At 39.7% G+C, this 18,701-nt stretch overlaps 1 long non-coding RNA gene across 1 annotated transcript in view; it reads left to right on the forward strand.

The window, feature by feature from the left end:
• Positions 1 to 8,673: 8,673 nt before the first annotated feature.
• LOC131365724 (uncharacterized) overlaps positions 8,674 to 18,701 on the forward strand; it is an 86,358-nt gene continuing 76,330 nt past the window's right edge. Inside the window, exons 1-2 of the long non-coding RNA XR_009206738.1 lie at positions 8,674 to 8,887; positions 11,238 to 11,299. This is a non-coding gene — a long non-coding RNA (uncharacterized LOC131365724). The remainder of the gene's footprint in view (positions 8,888 to 11,237; positions 11,300 to 18,701) is intronic.

An 18,701-nucleotide genomic window follows, 5' to 3' on the forward strand; every position in this document is an offset into this window, starting at 1 on the left:
AGGCAAAGTTACAAGGTCTCTTACGCTGTTAAGCACCATGAAGAGAATATTAAAACTAATATCTTTGACATTGTCTTGTGATGCTTGTGTTAAAAGACCTGTTTATTTTCATCATTAGAGGAGTGTGTTGTCTCCTGAACAAACAGGTCGAGCTTGCACTCCCAGTGAGGCTCTGTCTGTCTGCTTTTTTTTTTTTTTTTTTTGTTTTGTTTGTTCCATTCCAGTCATCAAATGCCGCTTACAACATAATGAGAGATGTGGCAATTAATTTTCTTTTAATCAAGGTCGAAATGAAGTAAATTGGTACAGCTCTACGAGCCCTCATTTTCTATTTTTGCAGTGATGCAAAACAAATACGATAAAATGATGGCCCTGCTCACCTTCAGTAATTAGAAACCGTGAACGATCAGATGAAGATGATATGTGATATACAGTACCCCCCCACCCCCCCTTCTCTCTCTCTCTCGCTCTCTCTCTCTCTGTCTCTGTCTCTCACTCTCCTTCTCCCCCCCAGAGATCACCTTCCATCTCTTTTCGCGCAGATGACCATGCTTTCCGCTTGCGCTCTCGCTCTTCGCACTCGTCTTACAGACAGAGGGAGCAGCTCGACTTGACATTGACTGCTGTGCTGTTGTAATGCCTCTCAAATCTTATTAAAGACCACAACTGCAAAGGACCTTGCTGACTCCACACATTTCCATTAACCGTGTTGTTTCAGTATCCTACAAGCTGATTAAGAATTTATTAAAATTAGATTTTAACTCTGCCCCCAGATATCCTATCAACGCCATATGGCCGCATTGTTGGTAGGCCGCATTAATAAACACTCTGAATTAGCCGGTCTCCATTAACGGAAGAGCTCTCCAGCAGGCATTCCTATGAAACAGCAGTGCAGTTTATGTTGACCGACTGCAGATCCTCTTTCACGTCTCTTGGACCGGTTCCACGTCGAGAGTTATTTTGTCCGTGTAACTTGCAATTCACAGGTGTATTGATAGCGCAGTCTTCGTTCTCGTGGGCAGGCTCATGTCTGCAGATTTGCTTCATTCTGATTAGGTGATATTCTAATGTGTAAACAATGACCCACACCTTCATTTCCTGAGTACGCCATTGAGGAAATGACCACCCACCTGTTATTGTCTGCATCTTAGGCATGTACATAAATTGGAAAAACACATTGTTTCATACACGGTCTTCCCAAACATCTTTGAATACTCTTGAACTTCACTGCTTAAAGGTTGAATTTTTCAACTCTTGCATGTTCTCATTATGGGGCAACCACTCTTAAAAGCTTTTGGAGTACAAACACAAATATTAAAATATATGCAAACGAATATTTCTCAGTTTAGATTTAAAGGAATATCTCACCCTGAATAACTGGCATATTAATCTTTACAATTAGCATTCAGAAATTCCGAGTTGACCATTTTAGTTTTAGCTTCTTTCATTTTCGGTTTGATTAATGATTTCCTAACATCATTTCCTAACATCCTACCCACAATGCCTTCAGACTGACTGCTGATAGTGGCGGGAGTGAGATTCACCCCTTTCTTCCTCTCTTTCTAACGAGAAGTAGAAGAACAGCAGCACTTTAAGCCTGTAGTCTGTCCAACTCTTACACCTCCTCATCTGTACACTCTGTTCAAACAGATCAGCTTTCAAAGCTTCAACTTTCATGTTACTACTGTCATCAACACCATCTTGTAAATCTCTAACTAGTTTAGCCAAGTCTCTGCTGTCACTCCGTCATATCACTGCATTGCATTCTGGATCTTTGAGTCCAACCTTTGTTTTATCACTACTACTTGGATTTCTCATTTACTGATATGAAAATTGAAGAGTGAGAAAAGACGCTGTTTCTCTTTTGTCTTTTATTTTTTAACCATCAATCTGATGGTTATGCCATATTTCTGAGATCACTTAAAATGTTTTCTGCCATTAAACACCATTGTACTTGCAACGTCTCATGTGACATCCCCCCATGGCACACATCTCAGGGGAATAAGGAAAATACAGTGACAACCAACTAATTAGCACCAGACCTGCTCAACACATCACAAATAATTCAATAGAAACATAGTTAATGTGCTTCAGGGTGACGATTTCCGTTTAAGAGTCAAAGGTGAACTCATCTCTGAGAAACTTTTCAGTCCTCGGCTGAAAGTATTTTTTTCATCTCCTCTCTGAGCTGCCCCTTATTTACAGAACACAGGCAGCTGCCACCACCTCTAACATCCATTGTGAAGACAGACGCATGCATCTGGAGGACATTGTTTTTGTACAAGTCTTCATCTAATTAAGGTGATTGCCAGTCGCCTGCCCTTCCATGCTACGCAGCTGAGTATCACCGTCGACCTTCATTAAGCTCTCCTTAAGGTTCTTTGGCTCCATGCTGGTATTAACATTGAGGACAATGTGTGTTTTTTTTTTTTTTTTTGTTCACTTTAGTATGCCGTACTTTCCTGTTCACACAGCAAGTGAATAGACAAATAGTTCATTTGGCGCAACGTTACTGCTGAAAGTATTGAAGTCGACGCTGATTTTGCATCTTTTATAAATGAGGATGATGGATAAACTCTGTAACTCTGAGGACTGTTGTTCTTTCCAATGACTTTGTAAGCTTTTTCACTTGGGGCACTGGATGCACACTGCTTAGATACCGAAGGGTCAAAATGTCTCTGCTCAGCTGGTTAGAGGTGTTAATATCCAGTAAATCCGGCGTCAGGGTTTTCTGCCTACATACGGGGCAGGTGTCTTTATGTCAAAATTGCTTACGCATCAGCACTGCCATATGGACAGTGCTTTATCACTTAGTCAATGTGAATGTCAAAGGTGTTCTCCGTCAGTTTTGCCAATTTCTATTTGTCACCTCTAGAAGATCTGGTGTCTTTAGTGCATTTATTGGAATTATCTCTTAGTTCAAATACATGCACTCCAGTCTTTCAGGCTGCCCCACAGATACTTCTTTCTGCTGTAAAAGGCTCAAATGAGCCCTGAAGTGTTTCTAATATTCTGCTCATGATAATACCGCTATAAAAGGCATGGCTTAAGATCAAGAACTGACCAGATGAACAAAAAAGGGAAAATAATTGCTCTAAATGGTCCAGCTTAGCAGTATGGCTCTTCTAACCTTGTGCTACCTTGTTATTAGCCTTTAATGTTTCATAATTAGAGATGGCACTGCTGGAGGAAGCAGTAGGCTCGGGGGTTTGTTGGGTCTGCCCTTGAGAGTGGCCCTAATGAATCAATGGACGGCAATAATTGTGCTGGTCATTACTGAATCAAGTGATCTGCAGAATAATGTATTGATTTTTCGGCCTTTCTTACTACATTATTATTCTGTATCACCGTATTGCAACATCAGGGGAATTGACTGATGGGTATGCAGAATCAGTGGCATAATCAGAGTTCAACGTCTTCATTCCGTCTTTTGCCTGCAGACCTACGTCGATGCATTTCAAGCACCCAGATACTGCACTTTATTAACATTTATCAAATGTGTTTATATGACAGAAACTTACTGAGAAAAAACAAAACCCAACAGTTTACTATCAACACCTTCCTCGGCTTCCTGTGTGTATGCTGGCTGCTGGCAGATTTCTTATATTACCTCGGGGAAGCACTTTCTTGTGACATGATGCTAAAACCGACTATTTAAAAGTGTTGAACCAAACAGTTTAAACCGCAGAACATGAGCACTTCTACTGAACATGGTGGGCTTTCTCTACATTAAATATGTACGATTTGTAACAGTATCCCATTGGCAATAATAGGATGGGGATTTGAACTATGAACATGTCTTGTAATATTTATCAACTCGCAGATTTGAAATATTATTCTATTCAGCATTAATAGCCAAAAGTGTAAAAGGTCACTGATATGTGGAAAAAGGTTTAAAGGCAATTTATTTCCAAATTGTTATAATGCCATAATACTGGTCTTGAAATAATGAGTTTTTTTTTTTTTTTTCTTTTCCCCCATAGTGTGAATTTGACACAAATCTATTCACTCCTCAAACTGTTTACAGGATTTTTTAAAATTTTTTTTACCTCAGGTATTTTCTCAGCATGGTAGATTCATTTTATTCGAACAATATTATTATCAGTGTTCTTTTGTGCTACTTTGTCATTAGCTCTCTTTCAAAGACATAAGCAGTGACTTGATAAAATGCTTATAAAATGTTGCCCCTGGATGACAGAGAGATCAGAGACCTAACTCTTTAGTTGACTGGGCAATCGATCACCTCAAATTCCTTATTATGTAGAGCAGGACACATCAGAAAACTGCTAATTGGCAATAATCTGTTTGTCAATAGTTAACAAGACTACGGAATTAAATCAGGGGAGGTTCAGGTTTAAAACACGTTATCAGTGGTCACTTGGGAGTCTCAGAGATACTGATGCTCAGGCAGAAGCATACTTTTAGAAGGAACTTTACAAAATTTACTTTAAAATGGAGCCAAATGGTAGATTTTGAAAATCTCCCCCCTATTTTCTCTGTTATTTACTTCCCAGCTACAGCTCATGCTGTGTAACACATTTACGCTGGATAAAATCAGAAATGTGCTTTCTATTCTCTTCACACGCATTACATGTGTCATATAGCGGTTTTGTAAAGCGTCTTACTTGTCACATTGTAGGCGGGAGGATGAGAATGCTCATTATTCAAAATGAGCTTGATGTAATGAAGATTTCTGGCTTGCTCGAACATAAACATGTCATTTTGTGTTTTGAGTTTCGTGTAATTCTGTGCTGTCGCCCTATTGGAGGCTTTTAGACGAGTGTTGTGGCAGCAACGTCACACTTTAAGTAAAAGAAAATGATAATTGTTGTCAGCTGTCTTTGGCATTCAGTGAGCAAAAAATTTCTTTTATTAGCAGGATTTAGAGATTGTTGTGGGCAAAAGTGCATTTTCGAAATTTGCTATGCAGCTTTTGCGGATTTTTGTGCTTCAAGAATCACAAGATTCTTCTTTCAATCTCCTTCCATTGAAGACACGTGTTATTACGTTCCGTGATAGGTGTGCTCATTGTCGATGACACCACCCAGTGTGTCTTGGCCCAAACCTGCAGAAATATTAATCATCACATAATTTGCTTGAATTTGCGTTAATTTCTATGATTGCAAAATCGCCGAACCCAGAGCAAACTTATGCGTAGGTATGATTTGTGGTATTTTTGTCTGTTGCAAGAAATTCGGTTCAATATTTGTACAGTGTAAACTTGGCTGAAGTATGAGACATGAGAGAAAATATTTATCGAAGCAGTTTCTAAACACCTGAGCAGTACAGTCAAATATTATTGCTTATGCTGGTATGCAATCAGGACTAGACTCACCGAGAAAAATAAAGCCATCTCTGAATGAATGGGTTCTACATATTTAGCGCTCACTTTACGAAGAACAATAACACGAAGAAAATGCATTTCCTTCAGTCAGACAAACTGCCCCGACACCTGCCCCTAGACTTCCATTATAAGGTCATTTTGAGTTCTTTTCTCAGTCCAAGAGAAACATATCTGTGATACTCACACACATATACACGCTGTAGATTAGGTTTAGGTTGAAAAACTCTGGAGTATTCCTTTAAAGTGATTCTAAACGAGGAAATGGAAAGTAGGGCAATATTATTACCTGTAATTAACGCTATAAGCAGTTTATTAAACTGTGGTAAAGGTGTTCTTTATCAGTATCTGCACATTTGTGAGGGAACATGAATGTCGTAAAAAGTATTCGTGAATTCCGAGCATTGTACTGCTGTGTGCTGAAGGTCAGAGGGAGCAATGATCACTGCAATCTGCTACTTCCCCCTTCCTGTTTCATGGATGGTCATATGTAAAAGCAGACAAATAAAGTATACACAACAACCTTCAGAAATGATTGGATTTGTTAGCATACATACGAATGTTAGGAGACGGTGATTTTTTAATGATGTGATGAATTATATTGGACATTTTTAAAACAAAAAAAAAGTATTATTTACAGTCACACAGTGATACATCCTTATAGATCCATATTCCTCAGTCTAATAACAGTATGTTTATTGTTCCTATTAGTTCCTGTAGTTACTAATGTCCGGGAACAAGACCACCTTAGCCACAACTGTGTCAAGAGCAGGAACAATAGAGTAAAGACAGCGTATGACAACAATAGCATGAAGTGGATAGCATTGCCTCCTCACAGCTCCGGGGTCCTCGATCCTGACTGTTCGGAGTTACACATGTTTTACCAGTGTGGGTCTTCTTCAGGATCTCTGGTTTCCTCCCAACATGCCAGTAGGTGGACTGGCTATGAGAAAGTGTCCCAAGGTTTGAATGTGTATGTGTGTGTGTGAATGGTGACCTGTGATTGCCTGGTATCTCATCAGGTTTTTATTCCCACCTTGAGCTCATTATTCCCAGAATAGGCTCAGGATCCAAGGGTTACTGAAGATGAGCAGAATAAATGTATATATGTGTGTGTATTCATGTATGTATGCAAGTGTTGCTTGTGAAGTATGTGCGATGTTCTGTGCAAATGTCAAGTACTGTGATATGTTGTACTCTGTCATCACCCACTTACAGTTGTGATTCTCACAGTATTGTGTTCTTAATGCAGTTTCTATTTTCAGTTTACTTTCCACTTCCTGTGGCATTCAGTTTGGTTTTAGTCAGATTCCATTACATTGGTAAGCCAATACTTATTGACTGATTTACAAGGTCATTTTATGCTAGTTAATACTAAATGTTTTGACGGATCAAATGCCAAAAGGTTTTTCATTTTAGTTTTAAATCCACTAACCCAGACCCAAGCTTCTGATCTTTGAAACCAGCAATGCCATACACACCAGTTGCTAACAAAAAAGGCTGTTTTTCACATACAGCTTTTCACATGCAGTTATTTTGACTCGGTATTATTTAGTTTTTAGATTCTGTGAAAAAAATGACATGTTTAATAGATTGTATTTTTAAAAACTAGAAAAACAGCCTATATGCTGAATAGCTAATAGCTATTTTTCTGTTTTCTTTTTGTGAATGTTCTCCTAAAAAAGCCCTTTTTTTGTCATTTGGAATAAATGTGACAATGTATAACCATTGTTTTATTAACCATATATTTTATTAACAAAATAAACTACTAAAATGATTACACCTTTAACCTCATCACAAATGCCTATGAATATACGTGCAGGATCTATAAATACACATGATTATGCAATCTGAAAATGTCCTCCTCGCACATAGATACCCAGCTAGATAATAATTCTCACAAATGGGACTGGCAAATTGTAGGATTTCCGTTCTTTGTCTCAAGTTCATAATTCAGCTTAATTGTTCAATTCGGGACATTTTATTGACCACAGTGAAAACTGTCAGCATATCAATAACAGTTGCAATTGAGTTTATTACAACTTAATTAAATTAGCTCATTTTATAGAAAATATAGAAAAATAGCTTGTATTTTTCCACAGGTAGACCGGTTTGGAGTTTTGATTTGCTAGATATTTTTTTATTTGACAGCATCAAAATACAGGCTTGCTAAACACCCAAGATTTTGTTCTTGCAAAATCTTGCAATATCTACAAATTACAACTAAATTGTGAAACATCTTTGTTCATGTTATAACCTATGTTATAACCATTATAAACAGCCCTCACTTTTCTCTCTCTTTTGAAGTTAATCATGCAAAAAAATGAATGTCGTGTTATTAATGTTATTGCTATGTTAATGAAAAGTGTGTCAAGTTACTGAGAAAACAGAAAGCCCTCTATATGAACATAATATACACAGTGGTGGGGGTGCCACTACCACCCTGAAGTGCATTATTTTCGTTTAACAGCATGGTCTGGAGTATAATAATATTTCATTTACACCACAGCAATTGTTTTAATATATTAATGAATTGCAAGTCAAGCTTTTTAATGGGAAATGGTCAGATTTAATGACATGTCAAGTTAGTTCCTGTTATCACTAATATAAAGTTATAGCTGCATTGAACGGTCATATTCTCTCTCTCTCTCTCTCTCTCTCTCTCTCTCTCTCTCTCTCTCTCTCTCTCTCTCAAACTGTCATTTTACTTAGAAACCAAAAAGTATAAACTCCACTGTCCTGTAAACTTTCCTGTGCTGGAAAACTTAGTGACAATTTTTCAAAAATTGTAAAAAAAATCTCAATTATGGATTAATGAAGTTTTATGCAATTTAACGACACAATTTTTTATATTACATTTATCATTAGCCTTTATGTGGAGGTGTTCATGGAATGAACGAGCAGCTATTATATAAATAATAATATATTAAACAAGTGCATTAATATTAACCCGTGGTTCCTGATGGAGCTGGAAGTAAGTCGTGCTTTTAGATAAAAAAATAAATAAAATAATGCACACCTTATGACCAATCGGAATTGATCATTGGACCAGCCTGTAGTATAAGAAAAATGAATCAACAACTTTTGGATAAATCAGATGTGAGAATTTGAGTGATGTGGTATGTAATGGTAATCAGCCTATATAGAAAATATATCTTTGAGTTAAGACATACTTTAAGTTACCGTTACTTGTTATAAGACACGCCCGTGATCAAATACTGAGGTTTGGGACACACCCTCTGCGTGCAGGTTAAGGCCCCGGGTCAGTGCAGATGAATCCGCTCCGGCTTTTCCGCCTCGCAGCCGCTCGCTGTGAAATTCAATTAATGACTCCGCTTCCCAGTTTCTCTCTCCAGGGCACATCTTCCGGCCCGCTCGCCCTCTGCTAGAAATAGGAAAATGCTATAATAACACAACACAAGAAAAAAAAAATGAAGCAACTTTGATCACGCATGCTCCCTTGGCGTCCACCTCTTTTTTTCCCCCCCACAACATTTCTCCTAAGTTGGAAAGTCAAGGAAAGCCCGAGCGAAGTGTTGTCCACAGGTAAGACTTTTATTTCCGACCATCGACTAACTGTTCTGATCACTTCTTCTTCTCATGCTTCTTCTTTTTCATCTCGCTAAAAATAAAAAAAAAAGTGGTCGAGATCTGCAAACTTTAATAATATCACTAGATGTTCGTCTGCTTCAGTGCACGAGATGGACATCATGTTATTTAGTTATTATTGATTATTGCGCTTTAATGTGTTTGCACATTCACACGGAGACCGGCGCTCGTAAGCCGCACGCACACACACACACACACACACACATATATATATATATATATACAGAAGTCACTCTGAACCTGTCGGCTTTTGGGGAGCTGGACGTTAAAGCCGTGCACTCCGTTAAAACACATTTTCTCATTATGGGCACTCATTACGATGGTGCATTTTTTATTCATGGATAGGAAGCCTATACGCTTTCGTTCAACTAAGTTCTGGGAAATACTGCGCGCGCTAAAGCACGTGCCGTGTAAAACTTGTACACTGTATTAAAGCCGTTCTGCACTTTTCAGCGTTTAGCCTATAGTGGTATACGTGTTTCTTTTATTAAAATAATAATAGGCAAAAAAACAAACAACAACAACAACAACAAAAAAAAAACAGTCGCGGTGTTAGGTTATTGGCAGGATGTTTTATAGCCTTGTTATCATTCCTGAACTTGATTACGAGAGTTTCAGACTTTACCTGCTCGTTTCGCGGAACAGCAGGTGATGCAGCGCGAAGTGAAAGTGAGTGGGAAAAGAAGTTTTGCATGCAACAGAAAGGTGTAATTCTGTATTATGCAATTCTCACGCACTCTCACTCTCACTCAGTTACTGCAAAAAGTGTGCATAGATTGTAGTCTCTATAAAAATGATTGCGTTATACAGCCTATAGTAGCTGTACGTTGTTGTTGTTGTTGAGGTGTCAGCGCGAGACAGACTTCGACTTGAATAAGCAGCATTGGAAGTGTTCAGGTCTCCCTGCGCGCGCTGCCTGACAGCTGAGGGCTCGTGACACTTTGCGACAGTTGTTTAGGATGAACCGTGTTTATATACTCGCGATATTAGCGCCCTTTAACAAACCTGACACATTCTGAGCTGAATGAGAGTAATACACACTTTTGTTTATTTTCTTTCTTACTTTACATTCGGTTCCGGTCGAGTATGGCGTGTGTGCGCGTGCAGGCGGATACAGAGTGCGCGGGCTCCGTCTCAAACCGCGCAGGACTACACACACACACACACACACACACTGTCCGAATATCCTAGTACTCCCGCTGAGGTTACTAAAGTTAGCCTGCTAAGCTGTTTACACACACACACACACACACATACACACTTTACAGTACAGTAGTAGGATGAAATCTAATTTCTCCTCATCGGAAAATAGCCTTGCTTGTAATGTTCAGCTTTAACACTTCATAAATAAAGAGCAGAAGCTCTTACTTCTGCTGCTTTTAGATAGACTTATATAACATTAGCTTACAGTTTACTTACAGTATATGACACACACACACACACACACACACACACACGTATATAATGTCTATAATAAAGCAAATGACGCACTAATATGAGGCTTTGATGACTGATTAGATACATGCATGAAAGATGGCCTCCACATGTCACTTATCTAACGTTATTTGTTGTCATTTATTTATTTATTTGCTGTAATGAATTTATTTATTTACTGCAAATTCATATTTATTTGTTTGTTTGGTGACTATAACGCATTTATTTATTTACTGCTCATTATTGTTAAATTTGCTGCACGGCATTTACTTATTCACTACTCGTCTGTCGTTATTCATTTTATTTATTTATCTTTTATTTATTTATTTATTTATTTGCTTCTGTGCATTTACTCCTCATGTGCTCCGACCGAGAGAAGAGAATCTGCATTTAAATAAAAACAAAAAAAACAAACAAAAAAAAAATTATTATTTTCTTTTTATTTGCTGACAACGACCACAAATAAAGTCTGTTTTCCACACCGTGTGTTCTCATAACCTTATATAACCCTTTAAATATATAACTAATATTTATACCACATGTGGTTGGTAAATATGAGCAGTCTGTATGTTTTATTGTGTGCAAAATTTGCCACAAGTTGAAGACAACAAAGAGTCAGAAAAGATCACGGGCTCTTTAAACCCTGGGGTGTGCTTATTCTCGCCGGATCTTCCTTCTTTGCTAATTATTGTGTTGTTTTCAGAGCAAATATGTCATATCCATGGCGACCAGGCAGGTTTATTGTCTTTCTCATGCAATGGCTCACATAAGTAATTAATTACTCTCTCTCTCCCTCTCTCCCTCTCTCCCTCTCTCCCTCTCTCTCTCTCTCTCTCTCTCTCTGTGCCTTCAGTTAAACCAATCATTCGGGGAAAGCCATCTCATATTTAAAATGCCTGTGGTATCAAGGTGAAGGTAAAGACAAATCATATTTTCAATCATGGATAAATCATTATTTTGAAAATTGTTTTCCCTTAAATGACTTTTGCACATTATTAGCAATAGATTTAATTTTATTTGTTTTTAAAAAAAAAAGTCTGCATTTTGCTAAGTGAAACAGAGAAACAGCACTGTGTGTTTGTGCTTGTGTGTCGTTCTCATGCATTCTCTGGGGCTGTTCAACCCCCCCCAAACCCCCACCCCACCCCAGAAGTCATCAAGCAAGAATTCTACACGGGCATTATGATTAAAACAAGTGTTTGGACAGAATTCAGGTCTATTAGTGCAATTCAGCCGGTGAGTAATCAGAGCTTTGCCTTTCGCTCGGCGATTATCGACAGGCCGTATGTAACAGTTGATTAGTGTGTGTGACTTGTGGCGTTTGTGCCGCAGTGGTGGCGGTGTGTGGCTGTGGAATGTAGCGGCATGTGGCTCGTGTCTGAAGGTGTGCTTCCATCTGGACAGCCAGCCATCTCACACTGGCCCGAGCACTTGTACAGGTGCTCAGCTGTCTCCGTGTTGATGAAGCACTGTCATGCCCATCTGTCACTTATTTTCTTCCTGTGACACTTCCTCCCCTCTTCTCCTCCTCTCCCTCCCTTTGTACCCGAATCAAGAGGATGCAGGGCCTTGCTGTCAATTATGAGATTGCTTATAAATGACATCTGGAAGCAAACTGTGAATATATTTTATAAAACACGCTTTACTTCTTATATAAACACACAGAATCTGCCCATGACTGGTGAAAACACTTGGAAATGTTCTTGACACTTGAGCTTTTAACAGCGTGCGATGGAATTGCATTGGCATTGCTGAAATGGTTAATGTTTTTAAACCTTTTTCTGTAAAAGATTTTGAATTTCTTCCCTAAGCTGAGTTTTATCTGTCATTGTAAGATAGTTTGGGAGTCTAACACAAGAACCTGATTTTGTTATACAGTAGATAATACTGTAAGAATGTCTGACATCTCGGGTATCGTGTCCGGTTTTATGAAATCTGTATCGAGTCACAGATTAAATAATACTTTTGTAGCTTGTCAATATAGATTATATACATCTTTTTCCGCTCTGGCAGTCGCCTTTCACGGCTTAAGTGATCTTTTTTTTTTTCCCGTCCTTTTCATCTGACCTTCGGCCCTGGCGCTGCAAATACACACTCGTAATTCCGCACTATACCTGACACAAGTCGAGATGTAGTGTAATTGCTTTTTCATACCTCCACTTTGTAAACTGCACAATGTAATGATTTGGTATCTGTATTCACACCATTGCGGGTCGTGTAAAATCTACTGCTCTTGACGTAGGAGCACGCCGGGCCTCATGTTTGTTTAATCATCGTTATTATTTTTATTTTAGTGCAGGGGAAATGTCCTCTTTGCATGCTTGATCAACCAGTGGAGAAATCCAATATAATTGAGGTTCAAGGTGAATTGCGTCCCGAGCGCTTCCCCTTGACCGAAAGGCAGCGCCGGGGAATCTTGAGCAAAATAAACAAATCATGGCGACAACAGTAATATAGGGTTGATTTTGAAGGCATGAAATAAGTATCGATTTAAGCCTTCACTTCATAGATAAAAATGGCCATTTTGGTAATTTGTCCAAGGCTCTTTCAATATGAGAGCGAGAGAGAGAGACAGAGAGAGAAAGGGGGGGTTGATAGAGGGAGCGACAGACAGAGAGAGAGAGAGAGAGAGAGAGAGACGAGGGGAGGGAGGAGAGGAGACCAGGCTAACAAGACAGAGAAAGGGACATGCTGCCCCTTTCCGAGCTCATTATCATTCTTAATAAGTCTTAAGGAAAGAAGGAGCACTGAGTGTAAATGCAAGGTAATCCTAACACTGGCCAAGGTTAGCAGGGACACGAGCACATGCGCCGTTCTCCGGCGCAGGGAATTTGCAGAAACTCTGGCGTCTGTAATGAAGCGAAGCTTTCTGTAAACGTGTAGTGACAGAAAATTAAACAGGCTGTAAAATATTGAACGCACGCTCCAATTTCAACCTGCAGTCTCAACCCGGAAAATATCAGTAAAAGAGCATTTCAGAACCCCAGTCCTCGAAATAGATTTATTTCTGATTTCTTATTTTGTTTTCTTCTGTTGCAGTATAAAGCATACACTAGGGAGCAAGAAGAGTGTGCCTGTTCGTGTTAGCAGAGCTGGAGTGAACAGTGACTTGGTAGTGGCGTTTGTGCAGTTGTTTAGGCTGCCAGGTATTTATTACAATTGCGGGAAGATTAAGCGATTGCATGAGCAAAGCTGTGTTTAGCTTACGAGTGAGTTTAGTGAATTATCACGCTGAGGTGGTTGACTAGTTGAGAAGGATTTCGAGCATGTGGACACATATACAGTGACAAATCATTTACAGTGGCACATTTGTATTACCGATGTTTGTCTCTGTGTGTGTTGTGTTTTGTTTTGTTTTGTTTTGTTTTGTTTTTTTTTCCCTCTTGAGAAAAGTTTATTTTCCTCTCACACACTACATTACTCTCACGCCGTGTCAGCTTACACTTTATACGCTGTGTTATATTCCTATTTTTCTTAGTCTGTGCATTTTAGAAGCTCGGCTGATTTAGTGTTTTTAAGGCAGCCAGCGTTTGAGAAGTGTATAGTGATGTACTGCACACGCCGCTGCATTTCTAATCAGTCCGCATCAGAATAATACACAATTATGCACCGCGGCAAACAAATGCGCAACCGAGGCAGATCTCCGAAAAGGAGCTGCCCTTTGTCTGGTTCGTAGTCGTACCGTGTCTGTGTCTGTGTGTCACTGTAAAGATGATTTACATCCAAACAGATGTTCGGAGCCTTCAGCATAGGCCATTTGTTCTATTTTCTGCCCTTTCAGAGGTTATAAGTGAAATGCAGAACACCCCCCCCTTCTTGTTTATGGTGCTGTTATTTTTCCGGCTCTCAGATGGAAAGTGTTGAGGAAGCTTTGGAGACGAGCCTGTGGGACTTGTGCAGGTTGGTGAGATTACATCATGGCAGGCACCTGTAGGAGCATCTTTTTTCCCCCGTCGTATTTCCTGGCTCGGCTTTGGATGGCAACATGCAGCCGTGCCCCCCCAGGGGACGAGTCGGGTGGCACAGAGCCATCGCCATGGTGATCAGAGCCCAGAACCTGCACAAAGCAGTCCATTGTGACTGGCGTGCGTTGAGGTGAGAGGAACAAAATGTCACAGCAACGGCCTCTTCTTTTTTTCTTTTGCTTGTTTTTGTCTCGAAGGCCCAGTGGGGTTTGTTTAGCCTTTGATTCATCTGTGCCGCGGTCTGCTAAACGAGCTGTTTGTGATATCGCTTAATTGCCTCTTTTAAGTCCTCCGTTTTGGGTTGGCGAGCATGCTCTTGTGTGGGATAAGCAGTGCTCGAAACCAGGTGGAAGTGTGATGCTGATTTGCATCAGAAGTCAGCTGTCAACATGGAGCGTGGCGGAAAAGATGGCAAAAGAGCCACGTTTAAGAGCAAGATTTTTATTTGGTTTTGCGCAAAGCTGAAGTATAACTCACGGGCCAGTTTAATAGGAATGCCTGTATGTTCACACAATGATCTGATTAGCCAATCATGTGGTAGCAGTGCAATGCATAACATCCAGGTCTTTACATTTCCAGCATTTGGCAAATGCCCTTATCCAAAGCAACTGTTTTTTAACATCTCACTTTATACAAATAAGCAATTGAGGATTAAGGGCCTTGCTCAGGGGCCCAGCAGTGGCAGCTTGGAGAACCTGGGATTCAACCTTCTGAGCAGTAGGCTAACACCTCAACTAAGCTACCACTTTACCCTTTTCCAGATAAGATAAGACAATAAGATAAGATAGAACTTTCTATCTAAAATTATTTTGCCAGAGACTGCTTCAGATATCAAGAGAAATATTCTATATATACAAAATGTATTCAAAATGCTAGGGAACTATTGCACATAATGTGATATTGCACATGGTAAATTAATGGTAAAAACTCTTCAAAGTGAAATATACACTCCCTGGTGAGTGTAAGAGAAACACATGTACTCCTGCTTAATCGTGTGATTATCCAATCAAGCAGTCGTGTGGCAGCAGCACAATGCATGAGATCATACAGATACAAGTCAAGAGCTTCAGATAACATCCACATCAAACATCAGAATGTTGGAAATGTGATCTTTGTGACTTTTTCCTCGGTCAGCCAAGAATTGCCTGCTATCCTGTGATAATTCACGCATAACAACATTGGAAAATGAACAGGTTGATGTTTTTCTTTAACATTCCTCAGTAGCCTCGCATTTCTGTTCCTGGCTGAATGCAATGCAACCTGATCACAGAAACAGAGAGTGGCCTTCTTGTTCGGCCATTTTCCTCTGCCCCCGACAAGGCTTAACGGAGCTGCCACTCACAGGATGTTTTTTATTTTTTGCACCATTCTGTAAAAACTTTCTGTATAGGAACTGTTCCCAGGAGATTAGCCGTTAAGGAAATGCTCAAACCAGCCCATCTGGTTTTCCTCATGCTGATGTTTTATGTGAACATTAAGTGAAGCTCCTGACCTGTATCTGCATGATTTTTTTTATTTTTTTTTTATTGACTGATGCATGAACATGTACATGTGTTCCTAATAAAGTGGTCAGCGAGTAAATGTAAATAAAGCTGGTGATAGTGCCTGTGTACATCAGAAGTGTAGAGATAAAGATCTCATACAAAAAAGGATATAACTGTAGAGTTAAATAATATAAAGATGCACATAAATCAAACCAAACCAAAGTGACGGACAATATTTTGGCCCTTTTGCCAGACTGAACTATGCGTGCTGCTGATGTCCACTAGGGGCAGTAAGTAGACGACGTTCAGCTGATGAGAACCCCCTCATTGTGAGAGGAAGCTGTGATTTTGGAGAGAAATACAGAAAGCTGGTCTTGTGCTTTGCACTTCGCTCTCACTGAACCCCACTCACTGTGAGAATGTTCATGCGGTTCCCTGAGCAGCTGTCAGACAGTTGAAACGTCGCTGTAAAGTGAAGTATTCCCTCCCGTCTGTCCGTGGTGTATCACAGGTTGCGTGGCGTTGCGCTGAGGCGTGGAGGAGTGTTTATTTTATGGTAATTGATGCCAGTGTGGTAGGTGACATACGGTGGGGTGTGACAGGCAGGGCGTGAGGGCCGTGGCCACGGGGCAGGTCAGGGAAAGGCGCTGCTCTTCCTCTCAACCCGCAGGAGCAGGCAGGCCGCTGTGGCTGACAGGCTCAGTGTTGAGTTTGGCCTCCGGTGCAGAGCAGGGGCCGCCGCTCGGCCTCACAGTGCAGCCGAGCCATCACGCTCTCTACACACACTGCCAACAGCGTGGCAATTACTACTGCTGCTATACAAACACACACACACATAAACACATACACACTGCTCCATTTCTCTCACAATCTTTCTTTCTTTCTTTCTTTCTTTCTTTCTTTCTTTCTTTCTTTCTTTCTTTCTTTCTTTCTTTCTTTCTTTCTTTCTTTCTTTGTCCAACTCTCTCTTCTCTTCTCTTCTCTTCTCTTCTCTTCTCTTCTCTTCTCTTCTCTTCTCTTCTCTTACTTTTGTCCAACTCCTGCTTTTCTTCTTAGAAATCTTTCTTTCTTTCTTTCTTTCTTTCTTTCTTTCTTTCTTTCTTTCTTTCTTTCTTTCTGTCTGTCTGTCTGTCTGTCTATCTTTCTTTCTGTCTGTCTTTCTTTCTTTCTTTTTTACTTTCTTTCTTTCTTTCTTTCTTTCTTTCTTTCTTTCTTTCTTTCTTTCTTTCTTTCTTTCTTTCTTTCTTTCATCCAACTTTCTCTGACTTTTTATGTTTTTCTTCCTTCAGGGAAATCTTCTCTTCTCTTCTCTTCTCTTCTCTTCTCTTCTCTTCTCTTCTCTTCTCTTCTCTTCTCTTCTCTTCTCTTCTCTTCTCTTCCCTTCCCTCCTCTCCTCTCCTCTCCTCTCCTCTCCTCTCCTCTCCTCTCCTCTCCTCTCTTGTTTCCTTTTCATACACTGCATTTGTTTATTAATTCATTAGGATTTCAAAGTGCTCCTTAACATTTAATTTTAAACCATTAAAATAATCTATGTTAATAATAAATTGTTTATTGTGGGTTTTAATGCCCAGGAAACTACTAAAAATGGCTCAAGAACAATTTTAAACCTTCACCCTCATTAAAAATGCCAGAGTTTATGAATATGCATTCATTTACATGAATATGCAAATTAGAAATGCCTTCATGTCCTGCCATCACTGCTAGCACAATGTATGAAACTCACATGAAATCGGCATGTTGGTCAGATTTCTGAGTTCAGGGCTACTTAAGAGCTGATCACAGAAGATGATGGTCATTAATTTAAAGCACTGAATACTACACTCTGTCCTTTACCCATTTTTTTTACCAGTACACTGGCATTTCAGGCACCTTACTGGACATTTTCCATCAAAATGAATTATTTTATCGCCACAAATCTGATATAAAATGAGTCAGGACTCTGCTGTTTTTCCCTCTGTTGGATAACCTTACACAGAATTTTAGTGTTTTAGTGAAGATATCACCTTCACATTTTAGATGCCTTCAAGCACTTTACTTTGAAACATTTTATGCTTATGTTTTTCTTGAACTTTTCTAGGAAAATATTGCCACAAGTGTGCTAGATAAAAACAGAAATCCTCATGAAAAACTACAAATTCTTAAAGCCCTTAAAAAGTGTCTTCTTTCACATGATCCATTAAGCACCGCTCTGCAGTGTGCCATGACAAAGACGTTCAATCCTGAACACGGACACAACCCAAACTGGAGCAAATTCCATTTTTCAGCCTCTGGTAAAAAAAAAAAGAGAGAGAGAGTTCTTTGGATGACCCCAGCTTTCTGTTTTCTGAAAAGGAAACTTGCGGGAGGAAACGTTTCTTTTTTAAGAGTCAGACGCACAGCCGCTCCGTCGTTCCCTCTGGACACCTCGTGCGTTTATTCCCCCTCGAAGAAGACCACCGCCGCTGCATAGCGTTTCTCAATCAGCCTTCTGCGCTAATTCCACTTCAGAATTCCACTTGGCACGCTGAGTAAATAAAATTTTCAGCATTTATTAGAATCCAGCTCTGCCAGAAGGGATTCCTCTCTTCTCCTATAATAATTAGCAAATTGATTAGGAGAACTTCAGCACACCTCCTCAGCTCTTATCTCCTCGTTCTAGGACAATATTGCCGTGCCTTGGGACGGCGTAAATATTTTAAAGGTGGAAACCCTGAGCGAATCTCATTAATGGCTGTGGGATGCTGCAGCCATCCCCTTACCGTAGTACCAGCCAATTTACTAAACTGTGATTAAAGAACTTTTGGATTATTTAAAAACTTGCGAAGGTCCTTGTGGGTTCTTCATTGCCACCAAGGACCTCTCTGTGCTTTTGGCTCGCTTTTTTCTTTT

The sequence above is a fragment of the Hemibagrus wyckioides genome, linkage group LG15, assembly GCF_019097595.1.
Source record: "Hemibagrus wyckioides isolate EC202008001 linkage group LG15, SWU_Hwy_1.0, whole genome shotgun sequence".
Lineage (NCBI taxonomy): Eukaryota > Metazoa > Chordata > Actinopteri > Siluriformes > Bagridae > Hemibagrus > Hemibagrus wyckioides.